General features: G+C 39.0%; 1 protein-coding gene across 2 annotated transcripts in view; it reads right to left on the bottom strand.

The window, feature by feature from the left end:
• The window catches only part of PTPN4 (protein tyrosine phosphatase, non-receptor type 4 (megakaryocyte)), a 230,060-nt gene that overhangs the window by 146,575 nt on the left and 58,345 nt on the right, over positions 1-25,140 (bottom strand). The gene's annotated exons all lie outside the window — the stretch shown is intronic.

Here is a 25,140-nt window from a genome sequence, read left to right as displayed (position 1 = left end):
GCGCCTTCTGCCTGAGTACTGCTCGCACCCACTGGGCCTGTTCTGCCCACTTGGCCTGGCAGGCTACCCCTGAACTTACAATAAAAGTTGGAAATAAAAAGCAAACAAATAATAGAACCAGAAATCACCCATTGAAGAAAAATACAAGATGATATAAAAAGGAAAAAAAAAAAGTATTTTCAAAAAAGGCGTTCACATTTTCTCTTTGAGGTCTCCATCGAAACCCACTTCTTCTATTAGTCTGAATTACATGGCCTTCCTGTTTTCCCGTCATACTTCCTACTGGAAGGAAGCTTGGTTGGCGCTTCCACACCTGCCAAGGGCGAGTCAGGCGCGGAGTAGCGAGGGGTGTATGGTCGAGTGAGCACAGGGTCGAGTGAGCACTGCGCACAGCCAGGCACACCTGCTGCTACGGCAGGGCAGGCAGCTCCAGGCACTGGCATAGGTGCCAGCTCCACGCAAGGCTGTGGCTGGACCAGATGTAACACACGAGACTTCCAATGCGGGCACCTGAATCTAGATAGGGGGAACACGCTGGTGCCTGGAAGCCTGGAGATGCCAGCAACAGAAGAGCCCCAAAGAGGGTGTTACAGGTCTGGGTTTCTTTTCAGCTTAGCTATGTAATTAAAAGGGTACCCTAGACCTGGGGTTCCCCCAAGGGCTGCAGCTCTTCTCTCCTCTTTGCCCACAACATGGCGAGCAGGTGGCGTGTTTTAGCCCTGTTTGTGTTATAGTTCTCTCAGTACTGCCACTCAGCGGGTCCTGAGTTCTTGTCCTCCATGCAGGAAGAATGAGGTATGTCAACAACTGGAGGGTGAGCAAGGCAGAGAGGAGTTCACGGAACGACAGAATAGCTCTCAGGAGACCCACAGCGGGTGGATCCTTTCCGCAGGCAGGTCGTCCAGACAAGTGTTCAGCTCTCAGTAGAGAGGAGATCTACAGTTGGTAGCTCCTTTCCACAGGCAGGTAGACCCAACAAGTGTCCAGCCCTCAGTGGAGAGGAGTCTCCTGATGGGTAGCTCCTTTCCACAGATTGTCCTGAAGAGTCGAGGAGACCTGATGCAAAGTGGGTAGCTCCTTTCTACAGCTGGTAAAGTCCCAACATCTGTGTGAATCAGGCTGTTTTTAGGGACTTCAGAAGGGAGGAAGTGCACGCTATTTGGTCCATGGGTGGCCATTGGTGGGTCCAGAAAAAGCACTTTAAGTTATCCCCCTCTGGGCTGTGGACTCAATTTGGAATTGACAGCTCAGCCCCCATGCTTCAGATCATCCCTGGCTTGAAGGTGGGGCTTCACCGGGGACCTTCCCCTTTACGCTCAGGAGCCGGTCAGCCTCCTGCCACCATCAATCATTTCGTCCACTGTGCCCAGGCTGCTGGAGCTGAGGGTTGCCTGCAGGCCGGTGCGGAGCCACCCTCAGCCCCCGACAGGCCTCCCTCCTGTGCTCATCAGCGCCCAAAGTGCAGAGGGGGTTGAGGCAGAAGGGGACTGGTGTGTTAGCACCACCCTGCGCGCACACACACCCAGCCAGGCGCCTGGGATTGGCCTCGGCCTCAACTTTGGAAATTGGAGCAGGCGCTGGGAGCGAGGAGAGGCCAGGCAGCGGGAGCAGGTACTTCTAAGCCTGCAGGGGCTGAGGGGCTTCCTGGACCACCGAGAGCACAGGGATGCCCAGGTCTGCAGCCGTGGCTGAGCAGCTGCAGTTGCCCCCAGAAGGGCAGGTTTCCCACCCTGCCAACTTGGAAAGGGGGCAGGACTCCCACCTGTTCCCAGCTCTGGCAGGCTCCGTGGAGGGCACAGCCCCGACTGAGCGTCCCCCACTGCAGTTGGTGTCTTTGCAGCGGCCGCTCCAGACAGGCTGCCACTGCCATCACTAAGGCAGAGTTCTTATGTGGCTAGTTAGTAGTCTTGGGTGAATTTTTCTTGCTACAGGCAAAATTTCTTGCTACACAGGCCAGTTTCATTAACCCTAAACTACAAGAAAGACCTGATCAGTAGTTCCAGAGTTCTACTGTGTAACGTTTAAGGCTCCATGAATGTCTCGGGCTGAGTTACTGAGGAAGAAAAATCTAAGGCAGCCAAATTTGGGCTCCTAGCTTTAACTGTAACAACAAACTGGATTCATCGTACATATATAAAGTCTCCATGTATATAGTGGTGTGTGCACTTATGCGAATCTTCACTGGAAAGAAAAAAAGGATCCCTTATTTTTAAGTGTCTAAAAACAACTAGTATAGTGATCTCTCTGAGGTTCCATTTTTTTTTTTTTTTTTTTTTTGAGACGGAGTCTCGCTCTGTCGCTCAGGCCGTAGTGCAGTGGTGCGATCTCAGCTCACTGCAACCTCCACCTCCCGGGTTCACGCCATTCTCCTGTCTCAGCCTCTTGAGTAGCTGGGACTACAGGCGCCCGCCACCATGCCCAGCTAATTTTTTGTATTTTTAGAAGAGACGGGGTTTCACCGTGTCAGCCAGGATGGTCTTAATCTCCTGACCTCGTGATCCACCCGCCTCAGCCTCCCAGAGTGCTGGCATTACAGGTGTGAGCCACCGTGCCTGGCCAGTTCCTTCCATATTTCTAAAGATGCTCTCCTCAAGATGGACAGAAGGACTATTTTCCATATGAGAAAAAACATAAAATTATTTAATAGGTTAGGCAGGTCAGTAAGAAAGAAAGGCTGTAAGAACCAGCTAGTTCCATAATGTTTAGTCCAAAGACTCTTAACAGTGACTGAAATCCTTCAGATCCTTATAGAGCATATAGACTGATCACCTCACTGAACGAAGAATCCATCATAGGAATACATCTTCATTTGGAGCAGTGGTTAGCAAGAGAAAGCAGAAACTTCGAGATAACATAAACGGCCAGGCGCAGTGGCTCATGCCTGTAAGCCCAGCACTTTGGGAGGCCAAGGTGGGTGGATCACGAGGTCAGAAGTTCAAGACCAGCCTGGCCAAGATGGTGAAACCCATCTTTAGTAAAAGTACAAAAATTAGCCAGGCGCGGTAGCAGGCACCTCTAATCTCAGCTACTCAGGAGGCTGAGGCAAGAGAACTGCTTGAACCTGGAGGACGAACATTGTAGTGAGCTGAGATTGTGCCACTGCACTCCAGCCTGGGTGACAGAGTGAGACTCTGTCTCGAAAAAAGGAGATAACATAAACATACTGATTTTGATAAGAAAAAGCTTACTTACTGATGGATAACTTAAAATTTAGTAGTGGCTTAAGGAAGTGACAATAGACTCCTTTTTCTGCCCTGAGCTCCTTTATAAAACAGGAAGAAGGGAGACCAAACAATACAGTACTCCAAACATAAAGTATGGACTCTATCGTTGAAAATGAAAAATGCTGTCTATATGGAAGTCAGTGGAAAATGTTTCCCATATAGGATAAGAGCTCTAAGTAAGAGTTATATCTAATGAAGTTAGTAACAACAACAATAGTAATAGCTAAACTTATTCACTGCTTACTATTGCCAGACACTGTTGTTCAATGTATATGGATTAACTCATTCAATCATGAAAACAACCCTATGAGATAGGTACTATTAAGATTCTAAAGATGAAAAACTGAGGCACAGGGAGATTACACAGACTAGTAAAAATCATTCAGGTAATGAGTGGCAGGACTTACACTCTACCCCAGATTATCAAGCTTCAAAGTCCATGCTTAGAGCCACTATGCAATACTTTGCTTTAAAGACACAGTTTTCAACTGTGTCAACAATGGAAGGGTATTATATTTAGTACTCCCACCTGAAGGGGGAAATTCTTTCAGCCAACAATATACAATTGCTTTGTATAGCTTATTTTAAAATACCAACTTCCTTTTCCAGCAATATGGCAGACTAGATAATCTAGAAATCTCAGCAACAAAATAGTTAAAACATGCTGGATAATATTAATAAATACCCTTTTAATTACATAGCTAAGCTGAAAAGAAAACTCCAGTGTGCAGAAAGGAAAAATAGAAGTTGGGTATAACTGTGCTAGGGTTGTCATGGCCAGGTTTCTTAAAAACTAAGCCATGGGAAAGGTGTGTGAATTTGGGGGAGAGGTGATGAGAGGTTGTCTGATGGGTACAAACAAATAGATGGAAGAAATACTAATGTTCCTCAATAAAGTAGGGTGACCACAGTGCAAAACAAGTATTATATATTTCAAAATACCTAGAAAAGAGAATTTGAAATGTTCCCAGCACACAGAAATGATAAATACTCAAGGTGATGAATACTCTAAACACTGACTTAATCATTACACATTCTATGCATGTAACATGCACCCCATATCACATATACCCATAAATATGTACAAGTATTATGTATCAATCAGAAAACAGGTGGGCACTGTAAAAAAGAGAGGAGAAAAAATAACCGAGCAATTTTGGTTTATCACAAACAGGTGGAAAAATGTGCAGGCCGTGAGCCTAAATAAGGTGAGATACAGAACTAAGTGTTTCCCAGTGAAAGCCGAGAGTCTGGATAGCAACATTCCTCAATGAAAGGTAGACTAGGAGGGGAAAAAAAAATCCTCCCATAAGCCCAGGATGAGAACAAGTTAAGCTTTTCTGCCTCCCCATGGGATCTGGAATGAAGAAGGAAAGTCTCACATGGGTGTGAAGTTTGATTTTACATTATCTACTGTTTACAAAACCTCAAAGGTAAAACACTGTGATTTAAAAACAAAAAAAAAATTAGTCCAAGGTAAAAACAAAACATCTTCAGGAACACATCCTTAACTCCAACTGAAGATGATTCACAGAGCTAACACTTACCTGATGACCAGGTCGTAACACAAAATTATAAGACACAAGAGTAATCAATGTATTAATAAGAGTTAGCAGGACTCAATCACATCCCTTTAAGACATCAAATAATTAGAACTATAGAGATTACAAACTTAAATGATTAAAAGTATTAAAGATACAAAAGTATCTGCTCTATCCAATATAAAAACTTGCTTAATTATTAAGCTAAAATAATTAAGACAAGATGGATTGGCATGAAAATACACCAAAAGACCATTAGAAAAACGGCCCAGAAAACTGACCTACACAAATGTTATTTATAACAAAGTGTACTGAAGAGCACGGGAAAGGAAGGTCTTTTTCAATGAGATCACAATAAGCCAACTAGACAGCCACATGGAAAGAATAAAACAATCAAAACCCAAACTGCACCACACCACAAGATTACTTAAAGATGGATTAAAAAGATTAACAACAGACAAACTTCTGACAAGACTAGATAAGAACAATGAAGGAAGTGAAAGAAGCAAATTAAACAAACAGATCAGAATAAAAAAGGGGAACAGAATGATAGAGCACTTAGACCTATAACCATTAAAGAAAAACCTGTAGGTCACACATAAAAATCATCTGACATTGAAAGCTTTCATCAAACCTGTGAAATTCTAACCTTCAAAGAGCAAATAATCTCCAGTTTACTTAAACTATTCCAAAGAATGGGAAGGCAGGGAATGTTACCTAGTTAGTCTTATGATTCTAATTCAAAAGGGAATGTGAGTAAAAAAATGTATAAAGGCAAATCACATGTAGGAACAGAGATGCAAAAACCTCAAATAAAATATTAGCGAACTGATTTTGCATCACAGTAAAAAAAGGTACAAGAATTTCATGGAAAATTCAGTACTGCAAATGCAGTATATGCAATTACCAACATTAACAGAATAAGGAGAAAAAGATATACAAGTATCTCCTTAATTTAGGGGGGAAATCAAATTGAAAAATCGATAAAAAAAAAAAAGTTGATTCTTACTTCACATCATACAGAAAAATTCAGTATAAATTTAAAGCACAATTATAAAATTTCTGAAAGATATTATGTGAGAATACCCTTATATTTTCAAAATAGGAGAAACTTTCTCAGAAAAAGATCCCAAGGTATGACAATAAAGAAAACAAGGCAATAAATCTGACTATATTAAAATGAAAACATTCTGTGCAAATAAAGACACCAAAAAAATGACTCCTATTTTTGATAGACAGTACAGGAGATTATGTATTATAGAAAACTCCTCTCATATACAATAAAATTGCTAGATAAATTATTTTCAAAACTTTTTATTTTAGTCTGTTACTGAGTTAGCATGGAAAAAAGGTAGAAACAAAGATCCAAAGCAAAGTGAAACCAGGGAGCCTACCGAGTAAGAACTGTTAAGGTCAGTTTCTAGTTCTTAAGTTTTCTACCTTCGATTTTGATCACAGAATATATATATATATATGGGAATCAAAAGTGATATTAAGGTCTATTCAGGATGGATATACAATAAGAGACCCACAAGCTTTATATGAGCTATTCTCACAGAGTAAAAGCAACAAAACAATCATGCCACACAGAATGGCAAAGAAAAACAAAACAAAAAAACTTAAAAAATAAAATTAAAACTTGTCTGTCTGTTCAGACCTTACTATGATGTAGTCAGAAAACCCAAGTGAAAAAAGAAACTTCAAGTGGTTTTGGTATGATGATGCCAACAGGTTACTTGCAGAAGTAAATAAAAGTCCTCTCTGTAGGAATTCAAATTTCAACCAGGACTCAAATATTGGCAGAGTGTATATATAAAACATGACCCAGATATATGTTGTCTCAAAGAAACTCAAAATATAATGATATAGGTAGATTGAAAGTAAATGATGAAAATGATTCACCATGCAAACATTAATCAAAAGAAAGATGTGCCTATAATTTCAAATAAAATAAGATTTCAGAGCTAAAGAGTTTAATAGGGACAAAGAATTATTATACACTGACCAAAGGGCCAATCCACCAATAAGACATAGCAATCCTAAATGTGTATGCACCAAAATAATATTTAAAAAGAATGTTGGAGAACTCACACTTCCTGATTTCACAGACCTATAAAAGTTTCTACAAACCTATAAAAAATCAAGACAATGTGATGCGTCTATAAGCGTACACATTGGAATAAAAAAGAATAGAGAGTCCAAAAATAAATTATTCCATTTATTGTTGATTTGTAACAAGAATGCCAAGACCATTCAAGTGAGAATGAGTTATTGTAGGTGTCCCCAACCCCTAGGTCATGAACCAGTATCAACCCATGGCCTGTTAAGAACCAGGCCACAAAACAGGAGGTAAGCGATGGGCAGGTGAGTGTTGAGCTAGCAAGCATTACTGTCTAAGCTCCACCTCCTCAAATCAGTGGTAGCATTACATTCTCATAGGAGCTTGAACCCTACTGTGAACTGTGCATGAAAGGGATCTAGGTTGCAGAATCCTTATACGAATCTAAAGCCAGATCTCAGGTACAACTGCTTCATCCCCAAATCACGCCCTACTGCCACCCCCTGGTTCATGGAAAAACTGTCTTCCTTGAAACCAGTCCCTGGTGCCAAACAGTCTGGGTACTGCTGAATTATTGTATTAGTCTGTTCTCATATTGCTACAAAGAAATATCTGAGACTGGGTAATCTATAAAGAAAAGTTTTACTGGCTCACAGTTCCACAGGCTGTACAGGAAGCATGATGCTGGCATCTGCTTAGCTTCTGGGGAGGCCTCAGGAAACTTACAATCATAGTGGAAGGCAAAGAGAAAGCAAGGTTTCTCACGCGGCAGAAGCAGGTGCAGGAGAGAGAGGGTAAGCCAGGCATGGTGGCTCATGTCTGTAATCCCAGCACTTTGGGAGGCCAAGGCAGGTGGCTCACTTGAGGTCAGGAGCTCGAGACCAGCTTGCCAACATGGTGAAACCCTGTCTCTACTAAAAATACAAAAATTAGCCGGGCATGGTGACGGGCGCCTATAATCTGGAGGCTGCTACTCTGGAGGCTGAGGCAGGAGAACTGCTAGAACCTGGGAGGCTGAGGTTGCAGTGAGCCAAGACCACGCCACTGCACTCCAGCCTGGGTGACAGAGTGAGATTTGTCTCAAAAAATAAATATATATAGAGAGAGGGTAGAGGTGCTATACCAGGTAACTTGAGAACTCACTATTGCGAGGACAATACCAAGAGAAGTGGTGCTAAGCCATTCATGAGAAACCACCATTACGATCCAATCACCTCCCACCAGGCCCCACCTCCAACACTGGGGATTACAATCTGACATGAGATTTGGGCGGGTACACAGATTCAAACCATATTAATTATCATTTCAACAAATGGTGTTGAGACAAAAAGATATCCACATACAAAAGAATGAATTGGACCCCTACCTCATACCATATAGAAAATTAACTCCAAATGAAGTTTGGACCTAAAATTAATAGCTAGAACTACAAAATCTTGGAGGAAAATATAGGAATACACCTTTGTGACTATGGCCTACGAAACATTATTATGCAGTACATGACTGCAGTCTCAAAAACAGTGTAACCTACAATGGTTACAATGTAACCACCTGACACCTGCTAAGATGGCTATTAAAAAAAAAACCTGGAAAATAACCATGTTGGTAATTATATGTATAAATAGGTACCCTGGTATATTGCTGGTGGGAATTTAAAATGGTGCAGCCACCGTGTAAAACAGCTTGGCAGTTTCTCAAAAGTTAAACACAGAATTATCATGTGATCCAGAAATTCTCCTCCTAGGCATAGACTCTGAAGAATTGAAAAAAAAAAGACTTGAACAGATACTTGTATGCCAATGTTTGCAACATTAATCACATAAATAAAAGGTAGAAACAACCCAAGTGTCTGTCAGCAGATGAACAGATAAACAAAATGTGGTACATCCATACAATAAAACATTATTCTGGAGTGAAAAGAAAAAGTGAAACTTCTGATACATGCTACATGCTACCTTGAAAACGTTAAACTAAGTGAAATAAGCCAAACACAATAAGACATATATTGTATGATTCTACTTATAAGCAATATCTAAACTAGGAAAATTCACAGAGAAACAAAGATTAGAAGTTAACAGGAGCTGAGGGGAGAGAATCATGGGGAACTACTGCCACATGGCTAGAGTTTCCGTTTGGCAAAATCAAAAAGTTAGAAACAGACATGAAAGATTATACAACATTGTGAACTTAATTGATACCACTGAATTTTATACACAAAAATGGCTAAAGTGGTAAATTTCATTACATGTATTTTACGACAGTTTTTAAAAATTAATTCTGTGATATATAAAAAACATTGAACCATACACTTTTAATGGGTGAATAATCCACTTTAATGTGAATCACATCTCAATAAAACTATTAAAAAAAAAAACACACACACACACACACAATATAAAAAGCTGACAGTCCTAAAAGAAGAAATGGACAAATCCCTCATAGTAGGAGAAACAAAAATCACGGGCAAACCACAGAAAGAGTGAGATAAGAATTGGAAACCTAAATGATCAACAAATACATGGGAAGAAAAACCCAAAAACACAATGAATAAAGGGTGGTGGATAGTGGACATTCTTATCTTGTTTCCAGTTTCAGGGGAAAGCTTTCAGTATAGTCATGTGCCTCATTTACTGCTTTTCAGTCAATGATAAACTGCATATACTGTGGTGGTCCCAAAAGATTATAATGGAGATAAAAATTCCTATCACCTAGCATTTACTATCCTATACTTTTTATTGTAGAGCCTTCTACTTATGTAAAAAAGAAAGTGAAAAGATGTTGGGAAAAGAAAGTGAAAAGATGCTGGGAAAATTCACTAACAGAAGGTAAAACCACAATGAAATACCATAACATAAGCAACAGAATGGCTAAAATTTTAAAATATAAGGTGTTGTTGAAGATGTGGGACAAATGTAGTCTCATAAACTGCTGGAGCATACATACCTACAGCCACTCTGGAAAACTGTTTCACAGTGTCTCCTAAAGCTGACTCAGCATTTCCACTCTTAGATAACTGCCCAACAGAAGTATATGAATATATTCACCAATATATGTATTGTAAGACTGTTTAGAGCTATAGTATTCATAGTAGGTCCAAAGTGTACAAATCAAGGGTCCACCAACAGTAAACTGCACACATTTTGGTATATTCATGCAATGATGTCTCATTATACATTGCTATGCAGCAAATACACCACAATGCTAAGACAAATACACAGACATAAAGCAAACAAATATTAATATTACTCATGGTTCTATGGGTTGACTGGGCCCACATGGCGGTTCTCACTTGTGGCTACAGTTAGACAGCAGGTAGTAAAGTCATCAGAAGTTTGACTGAATCTGACATACAAGATGCCTCGCTCATATGGCTAGCAACTGATGCTGACTGTTGGCTGGGAGGTCAGTTGGAGCTAATCATCAGAGCACTGACATATGGCTTCTCCATATGGTGAGAACATCTCACAGCATGACAGCTGAAGTCTAAAATGTACTGTCCCCAAGAGTGTGTGTTCTAAGGAGACCCAATTGGAAGCTGCAAGGCTTCTTATGACTGGGAGCCACAAAGGGTAACTCTACTGTCAGAGTTAAAAGTGAGTCACTTAGAAGCCAGCCAAGATTCAAGGGGTGAGGGACTTTACAATGGTGTGAGTATCAAGTGTATGTGTAGGGGGCCATCTATTGACACTAGCTACCATAAATGAAATATTATACAGCAATGGGGAAAAAATACTTAGGTTGAACTATATATATGAAATTGCTTATAATTACAACCTATAAAAACACCATCTCATATAGTTTAACTCAGTAACATTCAAAAACAAATAAAAACTAGACTGTAATGACAGACCTCAGAATAGTGACTACTTTAGGCAAGGGACAAATAATAACCGTAAGGAAGCATAACGGATGTATCTGAAGTACTGGTACATTCTATTATCAGGAGATTTCACCTTATAAATTCTTGTCTTACATTTAAGATTTGTTCCTTATTGTATATACGCTATACTTCTAATAAAAAGTTATTTCTGGTCCATATGCACTGCCAAAATCCTCAATAAAATACTAGTTCACATTCATTCAGACTGGGAAGAAGTTTATGTTTGACCAAGGAAAATTAGCAAGTAAACAGCCCAATGGGGACTCTCATGTAATGCTGATGCACACAAAACTTGCAAATTTTACTTTGTATTTTAAATGCGCCCTACTTCAAAATTAGTACTTTGAAACATTCTACTTTCCCTCTTTGCCTTCCTTTAAAGGCTAAACCCAAATAGATTTCCCCACCACAGGGTGGTTTGGTGATGCAGTTATACCTTTTTATCCACTGTGTGATTAATATCTTCAAGCAACCCTCATCAAGTATTCTCACAACGCACACTATCAACTTAGGAAGCAAATGTGTATGTATAGGGGACGGCTATGGACCAAACAAAATCACTTGACTCCACTTTCTGAAGAAGAAACGCCTAGTTAGATCAAAACTGCAGCTAAAAAACTATCTCATTTTATTTTATTTTTAGAGATAGGGTCTCACTCTGTTGTCCAGGTTGGAGTACAGAGACACAATCACACTTCACTGTAACCTCAAACTCCTGGCCCAAGCAATCCTTCTGCCTCAGCCTACCAAGTAGTTAGAACTACAGGTGCATGCCACCATGCCTGGCAAATTTTATGTTTTATTTTTGTAGAGAAGGGGTCTTGCTATGTTGCCCTAACTAGTCTTGAACTCCTGGCCTCAAGCAATCCTTCTGTCTCGGCCTCCCAAAGCACTGGGATTACAAGTGTGAGCAACCACACTCACCTAAGATTATTTTAAAAATTAATGTACTCATCAAAACTATTTTATTGAGTATCAACCTTGAAGCACAGTTTTTCAACTTTGACACTGTTAATATTTTGTATTAGGATCACTCTCTATTGCGGGGGATGGGGAGGGATTGTACTGTGTATTGTAAGCAGTTTAGCAGCATCCTTGGCTTCTAGCCACTAGAGGCCAGTAGCACCCATCATCCAACTGTGACAACCAAAAATGTCTACGGACATTGCCAAATGTCCCCTGGGGATTGAGTTGGGGAGGGGCAAAGTCTGCCCCACTTAGGAATCATTGCTTTAGAGTTTACAGTTCCTTTAAGAGTTTATAGTTTCCGGTAAGGGCTCAAAAGCTCTTGCTAAACACTATCCTTGTACAGATTATTTTCTCATTCAGCTGTAGAAAAACACTAAACAGAAAATCCTACTGCATGAGGAGAAAAATAAGTGTAGTGCAGCTAGGTTTTAACGTGGATTTTGATTCTGTCCCACTTAATATATGCAATGAACAAACAGGAAAATGTGTTCTATAAATACATGGCTAATTATAGAATGTTAATGAGGCCAAGGCAGTCTCCATCTCTCCCAACTGTGTTTCTCTGTAAGGCCAGAGAGTATGTGCATCAGAACTATCTTGTGTACTTCTTTAATACATACACACCTGGGTCCCAACACAGACCTATAAAATTGAGGTGGAAAAGCAGCAATCTGAACTTCTAATAAACCTTTGTTGATAACTTACTATTATATTCTTATGTTCAACAAAAGACAAGAAAAACAGTACTACAGACTATTATCTTTAGTCTTTCACGGCCATAACTTTAATTTTTAAATCTGTGTCACTCTTCACAATGAGGCACACAGATGAAACCGAAGGCCACCCAATCTATAGCGGACGTTGTGGGAAATAAAAACACCAGTTGGAAGGGTCAAAGGGCTTGGACTGGCAGAGCGCGGTGGCTCACCCCTGTAATCCAAGCACTTTGGCAGGCCAAGGTGGGTGCATCTCTTGAGGTCGGGAGTTCGAGACCAACCTGCCCAACATGGTGAAACCCTGTCTCTACTAAAAATACACAAATTAGCCAGGTGTGGTGGCTGGCATCTGTAATCCTAGCTACTCGGGAGGCTGAGACAGGAGAACTGCTTGAACCTAGGAGGTGAAGGCTGCAGTGAGCCGAGATCACACCAGCACACTCCAGCCTGGGCTACAGAGCAAGACTCCATCTCAAAAAAAAAAAAAAAGGCCTCGATTCTGGTCTTGGCTCTGCTACTTAGCATGTGGCTATGGGCAAGCCACAAAATCCCTGGATTTGATTTCTCTGTCTGTAAAAAAGAGGTAACTGCCCCACCACATTGTTACTGACAAGAATCAAACAAATGTGAAAAGTGAAAACTCTGTGGAAATACACACACACATTATTATTACTTGATAGATACTAATACAAACCTATGACTAAACTTAAGGCCATATCCCAGTAAAATCATGGTAATATTAATCTGGATATATAAAAAAAGCTGTTTCTACAGAAACATACTCTAAATATTATTCAAAATTATTAAAACTAAAGCATATCTCGGTTAAGCAAGTTGACAGATGGACAACACATTGAAAAACAAGATAATTTCCACAAGTTGAGAAGCTGGGAGAAGTTATTCAGTTTATAGAAATAAGTATGTGCGTAGGAAAGATCCTATACAACTACCAAAGAAAAACTTGCTTTGTTTTAATATGGCTTAAAAATGCTTATATTTGGCCAGGCACGGTGGCTCACACCTCTAATCCCAGCACTTTGGAAGGCCAAGGCCAGCCGACCACTTGAGGTCAGGAAATTGAGACCAGCCTGGCCAACATGGTGAAACCCCGTTTCTACTAAAAATGCAAAAATTAGCCAGGTGTGGTGGCACATGCCTGTAATCCCAGCTACTCAGGAGGCTGAGGCAGGAGAACTGCTCGAACCTGGGAGGCGCAGGTTGCAGTGAGCCGAGATCGCACCACTGCACTCCAGCCTGGGAGACAGAGCCAGACTCTATCTCAAAGGAAAAAATGTTTATATTCAACTCCTTACATACTAATAAAAGAGTCACGTCACCAAAAAGAAAATCACAGTCCCAAATGGGTATCTAACAACAGAGCTCCAAAATACAAAAGATAAAAATAATATAACTGAAAGAAATACATAAAGGCACAATTACACTTGAAGACTTCAATGCTACTCTCTCAACAATTGATAGAACAAAATTAAAAGAAAAGCAGCAAGGACATAAAAACACTACTGTGTGCCTACAATCCCTGCTACTTGGGAGCCTGAGGTGGGAGGTCTGCTTAAGCCCAGGAGTTGGAGACCAACCTGGGCAGCACAGAATGTCTCAATTTTTTTTAAACATAAAAATAAAACCACAACCAACCAACTTAACCTAACCGATATTTCTAGCCCCTTTCCACCACAACCCCCCACAAAAAGAGTAGAATAGACATCCTGTTAAAGTGCACATGGAATATTCACCAATATATGTCATATTCCTGGCCCTTAAAACAAACCTTATCAAATTTAAAAGAACTGAAATCATACAAAGTATGTTCTCTAGCCATAATAGAATTAAAATAGAAATCATTAAGCATTAAGATATATGGAAAATTCTCAACTACTTGAAAACTAAACAACATACTATAAATAATGCATGGGGCAAGTAGGAAGTCTAGAGAGAATTTGGACAATATTCTGAACTAAATGAATATGAAAAGACAACATATCAAAAAGATATAGTTACACCATGTTGTCTTTCCACAGAGTCTCCACATGGTGGCCTCAGGGGAGCCAGACTTCTTATAGGGCAGCTAAAAGTTCTTCAAGAGTCTGCCATAAAATAACAGCAGAAGCTGAAGGGTCTTTTCTAAGCTAGCGAGGGAAGTCATGCAACATCTCTTTCCACAGATTCTGCTGGGAGAAAATGGCACTCACACAGGCTCACTAAGGTTCAAGTAAAGGGAATACAGCCTCTCTCTCTCAGTAAGAAATATTTCAAAGATTTTAAAACTACCACTGAAATATTTAGCAGACATCGAGTTTGAGTTGTGGAAAGATATCCAGACTAGAGATAACAGACACCACAATCTTCAGCAACCAGGAAATAACTGAAAGAGAAAAGATACAAAAGACAATACTAAATCCTCAAGGAATACTGGTATGTAAGAAACAGATGAAGCATATTCAGAATGTGATCATCCAGAAGAGAGCTTTCCTTGAAACAATGAACAGTAACAGTTTTTAAAGCTCCCAGAGGTCAAACAAAATGAGCCTTGATAAACTGATGAATTTCTTAACTAGATAATCACTGAGGAAGCAGTTACAGTAAAAGAATAAAGGTTGAGATAAGACTGCAATATTTAGGTGCTTGATTACAAACTGGTTAAGATGACTCTTGTTATAGTCCCCCCAAACACATGTAAAATAGAAATGTGGGGAGAGGCAAACTTCAAAAATAAAAACTTGATTTTAATTAAAATACAACAATGCGATTTCAAATGTCATGGCAAACCACCATCCATTGTTGTTATTCTTCTAAAGGAAAAATAATTTATAACTTACTGTTCAAAAAGGCTTAAACCTACGGTTAAATATGATGGAATGAAAATGTGTTTACCTTTTACTCATTCCTGAAAGCCCATTAATTTGAGGGGAAAAAAAAGAAGGAATGTACTAAAACTACAAGAACAACAAAAGTAGAGAAGATATCGGCTAAAGAGATACTGACACACAGGCCGGGTGCAGTGGCTCACACCTGTGATCCCAGCACTTTGGGAGGCTGAGGCAGGTGGATTACAAGATCAGGAGATCGAGATCAACCTGGCCAACATAGTGAAACCCTGTCTCTACTAAAAATATAAAAATTAGCTGGGCATTGTGGCACATGCCTGTAGTCCCAGCTACTCGGGAGGCTGAGGCAGGAGAATCGCTTGAACCCGGGAGGCAGAGGTTGCAGTGAGCTGAGATCGCGCCACTGCACTTCAGCCTGGGCGACAGAACGAGACTCCATCTCCAAAAAGAAAACAAACAAAAAAAAGAGGGATACTAATACACTGTGGAAGACAGAAAGCATGTGGCAGAGACAGCAGAGCTAAACACCAAATACCTGCAGAGAGAGATTCCAACAGGAAGCTAATCAAATACACAGAAAGGCTCAAACATTGGAGGATAAGTGTGAGAAACAGCAAGATGAGGCATGAGGCTAAAAATGGGAAAGGAAGGTTGAAAATTCATGTAGGGAACAGTTGTGTCCCTCAGTTCTTAATCCCACACCTCCCCTGAAATATTCTAAGACAAACTGAAGTGGCTTCAAATCTAGGGACGTCAGGCATAGTGGAAAGCAAAAGAGTGTCATATTGCAAGCCGGTGGATTTCATGCACGATCTACATGAAATTTAAGCAAAAAGAAATGTGAAAAGGAAAACATGTTTTAAACGTCTACAAACAATATGTCATACATAAACAATCAGGAATTGGAATAGTATCACACTCCTCATCAGCAATATTAATAGAAGGCAATATTTTCAAAACTCTGAGAAATTATTTCCAATTTGAAATTCTCTACCCAAACTATCAATTAAGTCTAGGGTAAAACTTAGACATTTTCAAAAATGAAGGATATAAAGAACTAGCACACATCCCACACAAGATATTCTTGATGAAGAAAAATGAAAGTCATCTCACAGTGACTCAAAATAAGTGATATCAAAAAATGTAGTGAATCCAAAGTTGTAAATTAAACCTAGTGCTAAAATTAAGTACCTATTTAATGTATCAAGTGCCTATCAACATCCAAATTTTACATGAAAAAATTAAATAATTGCAAAAGAAAGCCAAAACTACGAGCTCTGAAGTTTATCATAAACAAATCAAATGAATCATCAAAAGGAAATGTCTGCACATTCAAAAAAAAATGTATGATAATACTAATTCCTCACATAGTACAGCTGTCACTTTTCTTTATGGAAACCAAACTGATACATTAAAAATTATTGAGGCTGGGAGCGGTAGCTCACGCCTGTAATCTCAGCACTTTAGGAGGCCCAGTTGGGCAGATCACGAGGTCAAGAGATCAGAACTATCCTGGCCAACATGATGAAACCCTGTCCCTAGTAAAAATACAAAACTTAGCTGGGCGTGGTGGCGGGCGCCTGTAGTCCCAGCCAGTTGGGAGGCTGAGGCAGGAGAATTGTTTGAACCCGGGAGGCAGAGGTTGTAGTGAGCCGCGATCGCACACATGTGTGTGTATGTAAAGCTGTGTATATATATATGTAAAGTATACATACATATGCAAGTCCAGCTTTGTTTTATTTTAAACATTTGGAAGCATAATTATTAAGTCTAATTATTGAAAAGAATGTTAAATAAGGACAAAGACTCAAATAAATGGATATTAACTTTATTATGAAACCAAATTCCTGATATACAGATATTGAACTATCCAATTTGAGTTAGGAATAAACATTATGAATGGTGGGTTCGAAGATAAGATGCAATTTCTTCTCTAGAGTATTATGATCAGCAGAGCACATCCATCAACATCAACACCAACACCAGCATCTGGGCAAAGAGCCAGACTGGGCACCAGGGCTTCCCTGGGGGATTCTCGAATCCACATGGGAATCAGGACAGACAATTACCCAGGGGAAGCAGTGAGGTGGCAGAGAGTGAGTCAGGTAGCTTCCTTATGTGATAACTGTAACTCTTTCTATGCTCACCAACTCCATTCCAATGAATATCAAAAGCTTCTTTTTGCAAGTACTAGCAAGAAAACAGAGCTATGTCATACACCCTTTCCCAAAGAACAGATCACATCTATCTCAGATGGGCATGCCATTAAATAAGCTTCAGGAGAGATATACAAAGCACTATGATGGTAAAAATATTTACATGATTATTCCCTTCAAGAATATGAAATAAGTCAAAAGGCAGCACATTTAAGAGCCAAGTAGGCCAGGCACTATGGCTCATGCCTGTAACTCCAGCAGTGTGGGAGGTCGAGGTGGGAGGATCACTTGAAGCCAGGAGTTCGAGACCAGCCTGAACAGCACAGTGAGACTTCATCTCTAAAACATTTTTTAAATTAGCTGGTCATGGTGGCACATGGCCGTAGTCCCAGCAACTTGGGAAGCTGAGGTGGGAGGATTCCCTTGAGCCCAGGAGTTCAAGGTTGCATTAAACTATGATGATACTACGACATTCCATCCTGGAAGACAGAGCAAGACACTGTCTCTAAATAAAACAAAACAAAAAACAACAGTCAAGTATTCCTTACACACTGTGAGTACAGTAGAGAAAAAATGGGTATAGGTTAAAATATTTATGAAACAGTTTTAATGCTAGATATGTAAACAACAAAAAAAGTTAAATAATTAAGCATTAATAATTTATCAGCCAAGGAAAGAAGCTTCTCTGACAACGGTTATGCCCAGATCAACTCGTGCGAAGGTGAATCTCAAATGTGGCAGATGAAATCTTCTAAAATATCAAATCCAGTAGCCCAGCTGTTCAGGGTTCCATCTTTGGAAAGCAAGGGCCATTTCAATATTATAAGATGCATATATTTACTATTATTAACTGAGATCTAAGTCCTATTTTGCTCAACTATCTGGGTCAAGCAAACAATGAATCAGAAAATACAGCAAGTAACATGTTAAATGTTTCAAATCAAAATTCACTGATTACATAATGAGATACATTTTCATATTTTAAAATAATGAGGATTTGGGGTTCTAATCATAAAGAGTAGCTGGTATTGGAATACTCTCCTGTTATAAACATCTATAAAAACCAGACCAAATATAGACCAAATAGAACATGTATGTAACATTTACAAGCAACAGATACCAACCAACACAGGGCTATGATCCTTGGGAGACAAGGGCAGATGAATCAAGTCTCACACTGGCTTTCTCCTTGGGGGCACCTGCCAAAACATACGGTGGAGAAACAAAGCCCAAGCTGACAGGGGCCGTCTTTAGGATAAGAAAACTAAAATTAATGTTTGGGGTTGCTAAGATGCCAGGGTTTTGGAGATAGGTTATTAGAACGGAGAAAGTCAAAGAAAAAAAGCTATAAAAATACACACAAAATTCCCCTATGGTCCTTATTTGCTTCATAGGATGTGCATACACAGGGTTAGAATCTCTAGGAGAAAATAGCTGTTAACTAAACAGAGATTTCAGAGGTTGTGCAGTTCTGAGAAGATGTGGTCCAGGCTCAGAGGAGAGATATCTTGATGAACACCTTGGTCACTTAGTTGAGACCCTAGACAAACTGTGTCCTAGGAGTAAGAACAAAGGTGAAACAGACCTACCTTAAAAAGCTTAAAACTAACCTCCGTAAGATCAAAGTGATCTGCTGGCTATTTAACTGCCTGCCATAATATAATTCACTACTATTTAGAGGAACATAATAATCCAGAGCTCCAACAAATAGGGGTCCAAACCTTTCCTATAAAGGGCCAGAAAGTAAATATTTTTAGGCTTTTAGGACACATAGTCTCTGTTGTACATTCTCTTTGAAAACAAACAGAGGCTGGGTATGGTGGCTCATAGCTGTAATCTCAGCGCTCTGGGAAACCGAGGTGGGAGGACTGCTTGAGGCCAGGAGTTCAAGACCAGCCTGGGCAACATCGCAAAAACAGTAACCTTTAAAAATGTAAAAAGTCATTCTTAGCTATAGGCCATGCAATAACAGCCAGGAGGCTGGATTTGGCCTATGGCCATAGTATGCTGTCCATTACTCTACATTTCACTCACAATGTTCAATATACAACAACAATTAGCAGATGTGTAAAGCAGGGGAAAGTGACTGATAATCAAGAGCCAAAGCAGTCAATAAAAACCGACTTAGGGGTGATGTAAATATATGTGTAGACAAGGAGGCTCTTGCTTACCACTCCTATTCAATATAGTATTGGAAGTTCTGATCAGAGCAATCAGGCAAGGGAGAGAAAAAAAAATAGTATCTGAACAGGAAGAGAGGAAGTCAACTATCCCTGTTTGTAGATGACATGATCCTATACCTAGAAAACCCCATAGTCTCAGCCCGAAAGCTTCTTAAGCTGATAAACAATTTCAGTAAAGTCTCAGGAAACAAAATCAATGTGCAAAAATCACAAGCATTCCTATACACCAACAAGAGTCAAGCCAAGAGCCAAATCAGGAATGAACTCCCATTCACAACTGCCACAAAAAGAATAGAATGTCTAGGAACACAACTAGGGAAGTTAAAGATCTCTACGAGGAGAACTACAAACAACTGCTCAAAGACATCAGAGAGGACACTAACAAATGGAAAAACATTCCATGCTTATGGATAGGAAGACTCAACATCGTTAAAAGGGTCATACTACCCAAAGCAATTTATAGATTCAATGCTATTTCTATTAAACTATCATTGACATTCTTCAAAGAACTAGAGAAAACTATTTTAAAATTCGTATGAAGCCAAAGAAGAAACCAAATAGTCAAGGCAATCCTAAGCAAAAAGAACAAATCTGGAGGCATCACACTACCTGACTTCAAACTATACTACAGGGCTACAGTAACCAAAAACAGTATGGTACTAGCACAAAAACAGACATATAAACCAATGGAACAGAACAGAAAGCCCAGAAATAATGCCACACACCTGTAACTATTGAGAAGAGCAAACCCAAGACATGTAACCGTCAGATTCACCAAGGTTGAAACGAAGAAAAATATGTTAAGGGCAGCCAGAGAGAAAGGTCAGGCACATGTATCCCAGAAATTAAAGTATTAAAAAGAAAAAGAAAAAAAAAAAAAAAAAGACCCAAGAACTATATATGCCTGATGAAACCACAACACAATGAAATAATAAAACAAGAAATATGGTCACCTTAATTGTGCTCAACTATAAATTTGAATGATAAAAGAATTTTCTAGTGTTTCATATGATTACAGCCTAGGAAAAAAAGGATTTCAAAATAGATAAAAGCTTTAAAAATCTATCATACACTATAAAGTTGGAATTTTCATATACTATAAAAGATGGCAAAATTATCATGTCTTTTTGTACTAAAGATAACAAATTCCATTTTAACATCTGATTTTATAAGTTTGGTATTCAATAAATTCTCCTTCAAGGAGAACTGTTGACAATCAACTTGAGAGATATCAAGGTTAAAAAGGAGGAAGGCTGAACATAAACGTTTGCTGAAGGCACACTAAAGTAACAGTGTAGGCACAGTTAGTAATGAAAGAAAAGACTACACTAAGAAAATTTTGGAAAATGAAAAGCAACTTAAGTGGTCACCTTCACTTAAGTGACAGAAAAAAAGCCAAACGAAAGCTAAGTGTGAGAAAGGCCTAGGAGCAAGTTCTTTACCCCACAAACTCTAGAAATAGGGGTACAAATTATCTTTTAAAAAGAGAAGGCAGGGGTCAGGACTGAAAAAATGTTGTTTGAGACTCTACACAAGTAGCAGCCCCTACATGACTTCTCTCACTTCCCCTCCCCTTCAGCCAATCACCATGAGAACTGGAGATTTACTCTCTGAAGAAAATGAACCAGGACAACTCTGGAATCAGGATCTTCATGTGTAGCTGATTAATTTGTACTGTACTGATTGTACAGGCAGTTTATACTGCCTGTATTGTACAGACGGAGCCTGCAAAATAAGACAGTCTACATAGCGAATAGGGAAGTGCTCTCCAATCCCTTCCTCTCACTCAGCTGTAAGAAAACTGGCAGTGAGGCTCTACAAACACAAGACCTATAAAACTATATGGCTTTGAAAATTGTGTAAATGAATAAGTCAATTACATGTACATACATACATTTATAAAATAAAACATATAAATCAAATTTAAAAGACAGATGTGTGTGTCACACATACATACACATACACATTTTTTTTAAAAGTATGGCACACCTGGATAAATAATTTAAATAAACATAAAGAGCAAGTAATAAAAATTAAACCCATCTTTCATCATCTCCGACTCCTTAAATATGGTAGCGACCCCTTGAGAAGCAAAGCAGACAGTTCTGGGATGAAATTTCTGGGTATCTACAAAAGTAGGAAGATGGGTACAGTAAGTGATGAGGAAGAGGCAAAATGGACACCTCCACCAGGATGCCATACTGGCAGACTGTATTTTCCCAGTAAGTCTACAGCAACATTTCTGATCCCACATGATGATCCTCCACTTTTTATCAGGATGCAGTCTATTTCCTTTCACTTAACTCTGTGACAACCTTTCACTTAACTCTGCGACAACCTTGACAAATAGAACATGGAACAAGTAACATTACATGACTTCCAAGGCCAGATTGGAAAGGCAATATGGCTGCACTCTGGCTCTCTCTCTCTAAAGATGCTCACCCTTAGAAACCAGCCACTGTGGTCAGGCATGGTGGCTCATGCCAGTAATCCTAGCACTTTGGGAGGTGAAGACAGGCGGATCACCGGAGTTCGAGACCAGTCTGACCAACAAGGAGAAACCCTGTCTCTACTAAAAATACAAAATTAGCTGGGTGTGGTGGCACATGCCTGTAATCCTAGCTACTAGGGAAGGTGAGGCAGGAGAATTGCTTGAACCTGGGAGGCGGAGGTTGTGGGGAGCCAAGATCGCGCCATTGTACTCCAGCCTGGGCAACAACAGTGAAACTACATCTCAAAAAAAAAAAAAAAAAAAAGAAAGAAACTAGCTACTGTTCTATGAAGAAGTCCAGGACATAAAGAGGTCATATATAGGTGCCTCAGCCTCAGCTAAGGTTTCAGGTAACAGCCATGTGAGTGAATAAGCCTTCAAATGATTCTAGCCTCCAGCCTTTGAGTCTTCCAGCTGAGGCCTGACACATAATGGAACAAAATTAAGCGTTTTTTGGTGTGTGTGAATCTCTGACTCATGGAATCCCTGAGGACAATACATGGTTATTTTATGCCACTAAGTTTTAGGGTAATTTCTTATGCAGTCACAGTAACTAAAATAAGCTGGCCCTCCCAGCCCTTCCTGGTTCATCATACAAGCTAATGTTAATCAGCTGCACCAAAGTAAAAGTAAAGTCAAAAATTAGGGGTAAAAATCCTCACAGATTGAAGACATCAATCCATGCAGTACAGACACTATGCATTTTAAAGTATTTAATGCAAACGTATTTAGTGAGTTGTTATTGCAAACATATTTGGTGAGATGAATTCTCATGCCATGAATTCATTTAGTGACAATTAATTCACGGCACGAGAGGGCCAATACACTCCATAGGTTGGCTACAGTAAATAAATCGTTACACCAAAGCCATAGTGAAAATAAGACTTGACAGTGAAACAACGCAAGCCGACACAAACCCAGTGATAATAGGCTTATCACTCCTATGTCCACAGCAGGGAAAAAGCAAGATCTAGTGAAGTTGTATCAACTCCTTCATTACAAAAATTTCCCTCAGAAAATACAGAAACAGCTTTGATGAGATAATTGCCAGATGAAAAAAAGCAGGCTTTGGCAACATGAATATTTTACCTGTGGTGCAAAAATCTTTCATGAAAAGCAATGACTCCAGTGGTTGACTTTACAAATCATTGCTTGGTAGTCTCCAAAGGAAACTGAGTAGTTCTTCTCGGTGAACAGAGAAATGCTGGTGAACCTGGCAGATGCCCATAAAGGATTTCTGAGACTTAATGGTACTAAGTGGACACAAGAAAACAAACACCAGAACTCTCAAACCCCCAATTAGTTTGCAGGCTGTCACATACCACTCCACAGGTTATAAAGTATATAACTGGAGATTTATTCACATAGAGTAAAAGATAAATAATCTATCTAAAAGTACAAAGCAACTCTTTTGGTTTGAATGGCCTGGGTTTAAATACCCAGAGGAATAAATATACTACACATCCAACAATTTTTTATATATACTGTTCCTCTTAAGTTTTTTGATGACCTGAGATAATGGTAGAGAAAGTTTCTAGCACCACAGAATGGTAAGCTTACTTACCATTCTAGGTAATATATCCAGGTCTATTGAAACTGCCAGCTAAATATATGTAATATGTATTTTTAAAATATAAACATATAAAAGTACATTAAATATATATGTCTTTCTAAAAGAGTAACTAGACAGCACATTGATTACTACATGGAAAAATACAGCATACTACTGTCAACTAAAGTGCTCAACAGAAAATTATGCTAGCTGGGAAACATACCAAACCTTTTTACAATATTTTGAAATATAGTCAAAACTATAGTTAAAATGAAAACTAAATATTCATTAAATTTAAGCTAAGACAAAAGTTATTAAGTTTACGCCTTTTCCAAAAAAGAATTCTAACACATGAATAATAGGAAAAAAGGCTTATTTTCTTATATCACCTGTCCAATACATGAGAGTTTCTATTAAATAGAAATTTGTATGAAGTAGAATTCTATTCTTTTATATTATCTCTTTTTGGCAAACTATATTCCAACTATGTATTAACAGATGATAGAATACAAAAGAAATCAAAAGTTTAGCTTTTTAGAAAAGCACACTAAATCTGTTGGGTATTTTAGATAATGTTGAAGGTATTTTTAATGATAATGATGTAACATTCACTACTCTGCAGCCCCTTTTTCAATGTGAAACATCTTGGAATTTCAGATAAATTCATAATCCTGCTTATATAGTAGTACACAGAAAATTTTAAGCTTAAATTGGTAAATAAGAAAGATTTTTATTATTATTATGCTTTAAGTTCTAGGGTACATGTGTACAACATGCAGGTTTGATACATAGGTATACATGTACCGTGTTGGTTTGCTGCACCCATCAACTCATCATTTACACTGGGTATTTCTCCTAATGCTATCCCTCCCCCAGTCCCTCACCCCACGACTGGCCCTGGTGTAAGATTCATATTTTATATTACTTAAAGATTTTGAAGTATAGAAATACCCAAGTAATACAGCAGAAAACACCCTGAAGAATTTGAAAATACCAAAACATCCTGAAGAATAAGAACTCCAGTTTGAATACAGACTGAATATATTATTATTTTCATAAAGTTAAATTTAGGTATGTGGTAATTATGAGATTCTTGGGATGCTAAAGTACTTATTTTCAAAAGGTTCAGGGAAAAAAATCATGTAGTGAGAAGGAAACATAAAGCAAACGTGCAAAATGTTAACACTGGGTCAATCTAGGTAAAGGGTATATGGTTATTCATCATAATATTATTTCACCTTTTCTATATAGGTTGAAAAGTTTTTAAATAAAAAGGGAGAATATATTTTTTATATGTATCAAGATATGTACAAGAATGTTCACAGCAGTATTATTTGTAAGAGCCCAAAGTGGAAAGAAATCCAAATATATACCAACAATAAACTGGACAAGTCAATGGTAAGTAAAAGGATAAGTAAACTATAGTATATTCATACAAAAGGGTACTACAGAGCAATAACAATGAACTAACTACCGTTAACACACCACATGGGTAAAACTTACAAATAACAATGAGCAAATAAAGC

The sequence above is a fragment of the Colobus angolensis genome, unplaced genomic scaffold (genome assembly GCF_000951035.1).
Source record: "Colobus angolensis palliatus isolate OR3802 unplaced genomic scaffold, Cang.pa_1.0 Scaffold20, whole genome shotgun sequence".
Lineage (NCBI taxonomy): Eukaryota > Metazoa > Chordata > Mammalia > Primates > Cercopithecidae > Colobus > Colobus angolensis.
The sequence above is the reverse complement of the archived record's forward strand: the minus strand, read 5'-3'. Positions and strand labels throughout refer to the sequence as shown.